Source organism: Amblyomma maculatum, chromosome 8 (assembly GCF_055883805.1).
Source record: "Amblyomma maculatum isolate TAMU_Amacu chromosome 8, ASM5588380v1, whole genome shotgun sequence".
NCBI lineage: Eukaryota > Metazoa > Arthropoda > Arachnida > Ixodida > Ixodidae > Amblyomma > Amblyomma maculatum.
In genome coordinates this window covers 76,415,293-76,423,674 of record NC_139351.1, presented here as the reverse complement: position 1 = coordinate 76,423,674, position 8,382 = coordinate 76,415,293, and the positions used below count along the sequence as shown (strand labels likewise).

Here is an 8,382-nt window from a genome sequence, read left to right as displayed (position 1 = left end):
AGATGATTTGAGGTGGGTGGTGAAAAAATATTTACAGCTGCTTTAGAGTGCATCACAGGTTACCTGCCAGCGTGCTCTTTCTAGCACTTTTTCACATTGAGAATGGACCCTGTCCTGGTTGTTTATTTTTATGCTGCACACCTCTGTGAAAAAATTGATTACTTTTACAAGCACTCATATCTTGGCTTAATCTGCGCCATGGCTTATCACTGGTGTGTGCTTTCGATAGAATCATACACTCAGCACTCCATTGGAAAATGATGGGAATATGTGTTCAGCTTTCTGTATATTGATTGCATTCCAAAAACTGCAAGGTGAGAAGCAGTGATATCCGGTATATTTGAGTACCTTGTCTCGCGCCTTTTGGTGTAATTTCAAGCCAGCAAGCAACATGTTTTTATAATGCCATAAATTTTATTTCCTATACAGGCTTCCCTACACACCACAAGTAGGGACCGCTGTGGCTGGATCTTCAGGGTAAGCAAAATTAGTGTACACTCTTCTGAGCAGAAATTCGATACATTAGCTTATTTATTTTCGCGGCAGGTTGTCACATTCCCAAGGAGGAGCCACTGCATCTCATCCAGTGTAAAAACGTTGTGCACGCTGCCTTTTGTGGGAAGCAGACATACATTTGCATTGCATTCGTTTACTTTGCTGAGTTGACTTCTCCGCAGGTCATCCAAAAGGCCATCATCAATTGGACCTTCCCCTCGGTATTTGCATTGTTCACATTTCCTGCAGAATTTGAATGACAATCAGTGACTGCAAGTAAAAGCTGTGCCTTTATATTTATATGCAGGACTAAAAAGCAGCAGTCAGAGAGCTTCGACGTAGCTGTCAAGGAAATGCTGGACAGCTGCTCAGCGACACTTTTAGGAATAAAAAAAAATGAGGTGCCTGCTTCAACAGATGACAGCCAGGAGGCTGCCAATTGGATTCCAGCCAAGTTGCGAGGCCTACATCACAAAAAAGGATGTGAAGTAACTTTTCAGATTCGTAAACTTCTCTTTGAAGCAGAAATGGAGCAGTATAAATAAATAAATAAATAAATAAATAAATAAATAAATAAATAAATAAATAAATAAATAAATAAATAAATAAATAAATAAATAAATAAATGCACACTATGAGCAATCTGAAATTATTTTTACACTAAAACAAGCAAATTTGGCTTTTATCTGAAGTGATAAGCAGAATGTTCAATTGGGCAAGTTGGTATACGTTCATAATTGTAAAACAGCGCGAACAACGGTAGACAAGAACGAGAAAGCCGCGGGACAAAGCGAAAGAAACGGGACAGCGGTCGTCCCGTGTCTTTCTCGTTCTTGTCTACTGTTGTCCGCGCTGTTTTACAATTATGATCTGAAGTGATGTTGCTGATGCACATTGTAAGATAGTTGCCCATTGTTGGGAATTTCACCTGTCGTCCGGCACGGGTTACAACACTTTCCTGCCATGGCAGCTGGTCGTCATTCATGAAGTAGGACGCGAGTCTACCGCGAACATCAAGTGCAGCCCTGCAACACAGAAATACAGGAATTTAATTTTCAGTTTATACTGATCAGGATACTTTTTGAGTGTACTCCACTTTTCCCATTCCTTTGCTCTACCCACTGACTTCTCGTTAAACATGCACATTGAAACAAGACATTTCAACTCGTAATAAGTGACGAGTTTGGGCACACCCTTTTTCAAAAGTTCAGAGACTAGAGCTTTTGATCCAAGGCCATGTGCTGGAGCTTCTGTAGCATTCATTGGAGGGGACGGAATAAAAAATAGTCTCGCTTTTATGGGACTTGCAACACTGGAATGCAATTCGAGCAACATAGGCTCAGGAGCAAATCCCTTGGGCTCCAAACATATGACAAAAGTGTATATAGCTAAGGCAATCGTTGACAAAGACTTACTCCGTGCTTATTAAAAATGAGTCATACAGTTATGTACAATGGGAAATTTGAAAGATTTAATAACAGTTATTGATGTGCTTGAAATAAGAAGGCAGCTGCAGTGGTAATAAAGGAGGAAATACAAACGTTTGATGTCAAAAACTTAGGAAGCCTGCTAAAAAAAGCGAATAAACATTACATTCCAGGCAGAGAGCAAAGGGCAACTGTTTTCATGTCGTTTTAGGAACAAGGATTACCTAGCAGAATGACATCCTTGATCTGTCCAACCGGGGAGGCCAGTGCTGTCATTTCGCCAGGTACCATTTATGATGGTCCCCTACCAGTCTTCGTGATCAACGAATCCAGGAGGGCCGTATGTTGAACTAGAGAGCACCGAGTCCTTCATCATAAAGTTGTGAAAGGCCACACAAGCGTTCACAATATCCCCGGTGGTTTTCTCAGAGGCTTTGAAGGCTCGCTTCAGTATCCGCCACCTACTGGCCAGAATTCCAAAGGTATTCTCAATTAACCTCCTGGCACGACTCAGTCGGTAATTAAATACAGCTCTCTTCATGTACTTATCGTAGTCTGTGGTCCCGTAGGTACGAAGAGCTACACAAAAAACAAGGGCATGGAATTAAAATAATAGAATAGACATATATACAGATGCGCATAAAGATTTCAACGCCACTAAACTGAAATTCTTGAAACAATCAGTAGCTATGCATACTAGCTGAAAATAAATTTCAGCAGAAAAAAACAGCTGAGATATGCTATGTCCACTGGGTGCTTCCTGTCAGTACAACAGCTAAGATATACTACATTTGCCAATAGCCAATGTTAAGGGTGCTTTCAATTTTTGCTTGCGCACATAAGTTCTGCTAAAAAAAAAGGCCAAATACAAGGCACACAATAATGCATGCTACCTTTGCATGCATCCAATAGCTTTAGGGTTCTGAAATTGCCCTTGCACTGCCTGCAAAACAGCCTAGTCTTGTTTGCAACCATCAAGTTAAACCATATATGTCAACAGTACAGCTTGTTAATGCATGCAACCAATCAATGCTTTCACATACGATACAACCTAATTAGGATCAGCAGTATTAAATATTTTATTACTCTGATACAGGATTGCACTCACTAAACAGTCCTTTGAAGCATTTTTCATGCAGAAACGAATGCTATGCCCATGAGTCTAGGCTAAACCACATTTCTATTTTTGTGTCAAAAATTTCTCATGCATCGTCGTTAAGGCATGCATGCATTGTGTAATGTTTTATCTGCTGTGTCAAATTGTGGCAGTAGTGACACTGTATAGCTGCATTAATTCTTTCATTTTGGTAATGAGTGAAACATGTTAGATATGAAAATAAGTAGCATAACTTGCCACGTCGAGGATAAGGACGCATGAGGAAAGGCTTAAATGGGAAAGCCTCGTCTCCTACCATCAAGTATGGTATGAGACCTGCTGAGCCCACTGTCGCTGCTGGGGGAATGCCGAATTTGCGTTCACGCAGGTGTCGCAACAACTTCGTGCGTAAAAAGACTCCCCCGTCACTTCCTCCCCCATAGTGGCCGATGTCTACATATACAAATCTGAAATTAAGCAGCAAGGTCAATGCAACCAATTTAGTGTATAACACAACTTTCATATGATGATGATATAACATAACTTTCACATTGCTCTTTTTTTGTGCTGTTTAGTCTGAAGTCACTAACTGCCTGCGTTCCAGTCTCATAAAATCATTTCTGTGCCACATTATGCTTTGGCTGACTAGACAGTCTGTAAATAATAGGTGTAGACTTTTATCTACTGCAAAATACTTTTCCAATATCAAATATATTTGCTGTAGTCTTAACTGAGCACATCATTGCACAGTGCACTTGCGAATACTATGCTCCTCAATTTCTTACATAAATTTTCTACACTGAACTGCTATTTTTTTTTCTTAAAGCATGTATGACAGCGCTCATTTACAAATTAGAATGAATGCAATACACACCCTTTTCATGACACTCCAGACAGAAAAACCATTAATTATCAATTTCAAAATGCTCTTTTTCTGTAATAAATGCAACATACCTGTAATGTGCATCGCATGCTGCCATAAGAATTGTGCTGAATGACTGCTTATAATTAAAGTTCCGTGATCCGGAATTGTATGGGCATTCAATATTTATATGTTTGCCATCAATGCATCCTATGCAGTTTGGAAAATTCCAGTGTAGGTGCATGTCGGCGGCGATCTAAAAGAATCATTGAGAGGCACTATTATATGAAGCCCAAGAAAAATTTGCAGTAATACGCATCAGTGTACAATGTACATATTGCAGTTGTAAAAAAACTCCATCATCAGCATAAAATATCCTAGGAGGCCGATTACATAAGCAGATTCAAGAGTTCAACATGTTTGAAAGGTAACCAAACTGGAGGCACTGTGAAGTTGCTTACTTTTTTTCATTCTTCAGAGGTTTGCGGAAACCGCACGTAGATGGGCTGCAGTCTCTCCCATAATGCGGCACAAGTTTCTCTGATGATCATGCCAGCAGTTGACCAACCCGTCAGAAAATTGAAGGCCACGCTTCTTATAGTGTTGCCGTTGGCAAGAAATCTGAAAAAGATTATTCGCATACGCATTACGCAAATGATACATTTCAATCAGCAGGCACCTAGGTAGCAAAAATATATTTTCCCAAAAGTTTCGCACTATTTTCTTGTGCCAGGTGTGTGTGTGTGGGGGGGGGGGGGGCATCACTGCTTATGCAGTATAACTTACAGAAACGTTTAAAAAAATATGTTTCAAAGAACCGCTGAGGTACTTTGACAACGACATAGTATACTAAACTACGGTGTAACTATTGTAGGACTTACCCTTACTGTCATGGCAAGCCGATCGTGTACAGATATCGACTGCCTGAATGAAGTATCTTGCCGCTCAATCAGAGGCCGGACTAATTGCAGCAGCGTGTCAAACGCACTCGGCGGCATGCGAAGGAAGCTATAAGAATCAAGAATCAACAGCAACAATCACTATGGCATCACACACATGTACACCACGCTGCGCGCTTATAAAGTTGTTATCACTCACTCTCGAAAGAAGCCTTCATCTCTTGCGCGCGCCGAGGCAACAAAGCGCTGGCCTTCCCCTGTGTGTCTCGGTAGCGCCAACAGGGGTGAACCCAAAATCTTCGCCTCCGTGCTTGTTGTACGCGCCGCTGTGGTAGCAGCAGAGAACACACAATTATCAGGACGCTCACCGTTGTCACAACATCATCATCTGAACCTGCCATAGCAAAAGTCAAAACGATCGGCGACCAACGCGGTAGAACGGTTCGCGGTCTGCTACCAAGGTGGAGAAAGCGCGCGGAATCACGCCTGTGCTCGCGCAGCTCGAGACAAGACGAGATCAGAGCTATCACGTGACCGCCAAGGCGGAGCGCGACGGTTGTTGTGGCTGTAGAAAGAAGGAAAAGAAAATACACGGGCCTGCTACTGGCTCTGTAGCTGAGCCACCTCCGCTGCCTCGTGCAGATAGAAGAGAAAAGAGAGAAGAAAGGAAAGCAAGAGGGAAAGAAAGACGCGCGCCGCAACAACAGCCGTCGTCCACCACCAGCGGTGGCATGTGCAATGACGGCCTGAACAGATAAAAATTCGGTGCCAGGCGAGCCCCCGCCGCAAGCGGCGGCGACCCACCTGTACAAGCCCCATCAGGGCAGCGCCGCGCGGAACCAATGTGGCCTCTGTGCCGCGCAGGCGTCTTCCCGCGGGCGGCATTCCGCGCGCGTCTTCCCGCTAGTGTGCCCCTACCCTAACGGGTGACAATACAGAAATATAGAGGGAAATTTAAAGAAGATAGAAGGAGCAAACGCAATCGTAGAAGAGGGACGACGGACGGCCGTGGCCCTAAGAATCCATAAACGATCATGGTACGAACGAGATTAGCGTGCTTCTGCAAAATCGACCAAGACGCGTGCCCGGCTTGATGGTTATAGGGGAGGCGAGCGGTTTCACATGGGGTGCATATGCATTGGGCGAGGGCACAGCGAGAGGGGGTGCCACCCCGCGCATAGCGTGCAAGAGGCGTTAGCAGGGTCCGCTGCATGCGTGCATATCTTATGGCCGTAGCCATACTGGGCACTGAATGTACACAATAGGATGTGAAGGTCCTCCTGGACCTCGACAGAGGTCCAGCCCACAGCAATGCGACGGGCCTCCAAAGTCGTGAGAAGGCAGGGGGTCGACTTCTAGGTTATGGATGCGCTGTCCATCGCGCTCTGTCAAAGAGAATCTTACCTTACATATCTGTGGGCCGATAGAGAGGGCTGGATTCCGGTGGTTCAGCAAAGTCTCCAGTTCCTTGGGACGGATATCTGGTTAAACCCCATACAAGCGGACATGGGGATTGCGCCCCTTAGGTATGCGTGCGTTGATTGAAGCCCGGGTAGTTCAGCGCAGAAAATAGCAGCCTGCAGGCGCTCGAGGTTCTAGCGGAGCCCAGGAGGCGACCACCAGGGCGTGACCGGTAGGTCTGAGGGTGACGGCTCCAGTGTCCGCCACCTTCGATGCCTATGGCCGACTTGATGAGCGTAGCGAGATCTTGGCCCATATTGTCATAAACCCCAAGCGACATTAAGAACATCTGATGTTGCCCTTGGGCCGAAAGAGAGACCCCGAGCGCGAGGGGCTATGGGTACATCGGAGTGGGATCCGATGCTTTTGAATCGGTACTGATCAGATGGTATAGGGCCACCAGAAATTTTAGGATAGAAAATGCTTTTCGTGATCAGCTCTCTGTCGCGTATTGGAAGTGCAGAGTGACGGCAGGTAGCAACGTACGTGGGCTTCGGTTATCGATTCGACGTGCCGGGTTTGCAGTTTTTTTAGGTGACCGAAGCGTTCGCCGTTTCATAATTGGCACTTAGTCATGTGAGTCCGAAGGTAATTTTCGGCCACCTGCGCATTCAGAAGAGACACATTTTAGATAGGCCGGTAGTTGGCAGCACTGCGATCATTTAGGGATTCCATAGTGCTATAGTGCTCTACAAACAAAAACGAAGCTTTACATTACGCTACGTCTAATGGAATCCGCCGCTTGCCCACGCTGTTGTTTGCGGCAAAGACAAAACTGAGTCAAAGAATTGTGCGCGGATTTAGGCAACCATCCATTTATACATGCAGCAATGGCTGATCGGGGATATTTAAAACACATTTTTATAGATTTTGAAAAACACTGTAGCGAAAGTGCATCCAACCTTCAAACCGGGAGCTTCAAAATCCCCCGAAATTTTTTCACATTCAGAAAAATCAGATTGAGTAGTGCACAAAATACAGGAAGCAAAATAGGAGCCTTTGCATGCGACCTACCGCTGTGGCCTCGAAAACACAGCACATGTGGCTTCCTATAAAAGTCGGTAAGTGTAATTCTTCGAAGTTAAGTAATATCAATACTGCCGTGGCGCTCGAACAAAACCACAGCGGTGGCCTTTGAAGCCACCATTTTGCAAAACGCTTCGGTTCTTGGACATCGGACCTATTGGAACATCTGCGAGGGGCCACGCAGCACCCGTGGATCCCAATGCTTGGCAAGTCGACGCCCAGCTTACGTATGTTTTGAATGTTTTACTCGGAGCTAGTGGCGGAAGGAGCTAGGCCTAACGCGTAGGTCTTGCTCGGTCCCGTCCTGATGGGCTACATCAGCAAGCTGGAGGTCTGCGTAACCCTGAAGATGCATTACCTCGTCAAAGGGGAAAACATAACGCCAGCGGCGCTAAAAAACGGAGAATGGGAGACCGTCCTCCGTCTTCAACATCGTGCCAGACGCTTGAAACAAAGCGCTAACAGCCACGTCGACGAAGCTAGGTTTAAGCCGGGTCAGGCCTACGGGAATTCGAACTACAGCCAAAAAAAAGTGTGGACCATCCGCGACTAAAAAGCGGGTACCGTCACTGAGACTACCAATAAAAGACTACAAATTCTTGTGCCGACCGTGAAATTGGAACCTGAGAAGCGTCGCCCGCCGTGTCCTCCAGCGTTGCATATTGGAGGCAGCGAACGTGGCGCCCTTGGATGCACATGACGTGGACACTAAACATGTAAACATCGTGAACAACACGATCACCATGAACATACCGGACCGCCAAAGAGCATCAGCTTACGCCGGTATGAAAGTCCTCAAACGTGAAGGGCATGACAAGCAAGTGGCACCGTACGTCGTGGAGCCGGATATCTTGGTTAGAGGAGTAATCTACCGAGCGTATGATGGATCCTTGCCTGATGAGGTCCGAGAAAGCTTGATGAGGAGAAACAAGAACGTCAGCATCGTCGACGCATGATGACTAGGCAAGTTAAGAAACCTCCAGATTACTTTCAAAGGGAACAAGATTTTAAGACAAGTCTTATACTGGAACACAGCATTTGGCGTATTCCGATACATAGAGAGCAAGCGTAAACTTGCTAAAACTGTCGCAAGTTCGGGCAGAGGGCTCACATCTG

The 8,382-nt window shown here is 45.3% G+C and overlaps 1 pseudogene; it reads right to left on the bottom strand.

Annotated features, from left to right (window-relative positions):
* Positions 1 to 1,358: 1,358 nt before the first annotated feature.
* LOC146181563 (uncharacterized) lies at positions 1,359 to 5,180 on the bottom strand (annotated as a pseudogene).
* Positions 5,181 to 8,382: the final 3,202 nt, after the last annotated feature.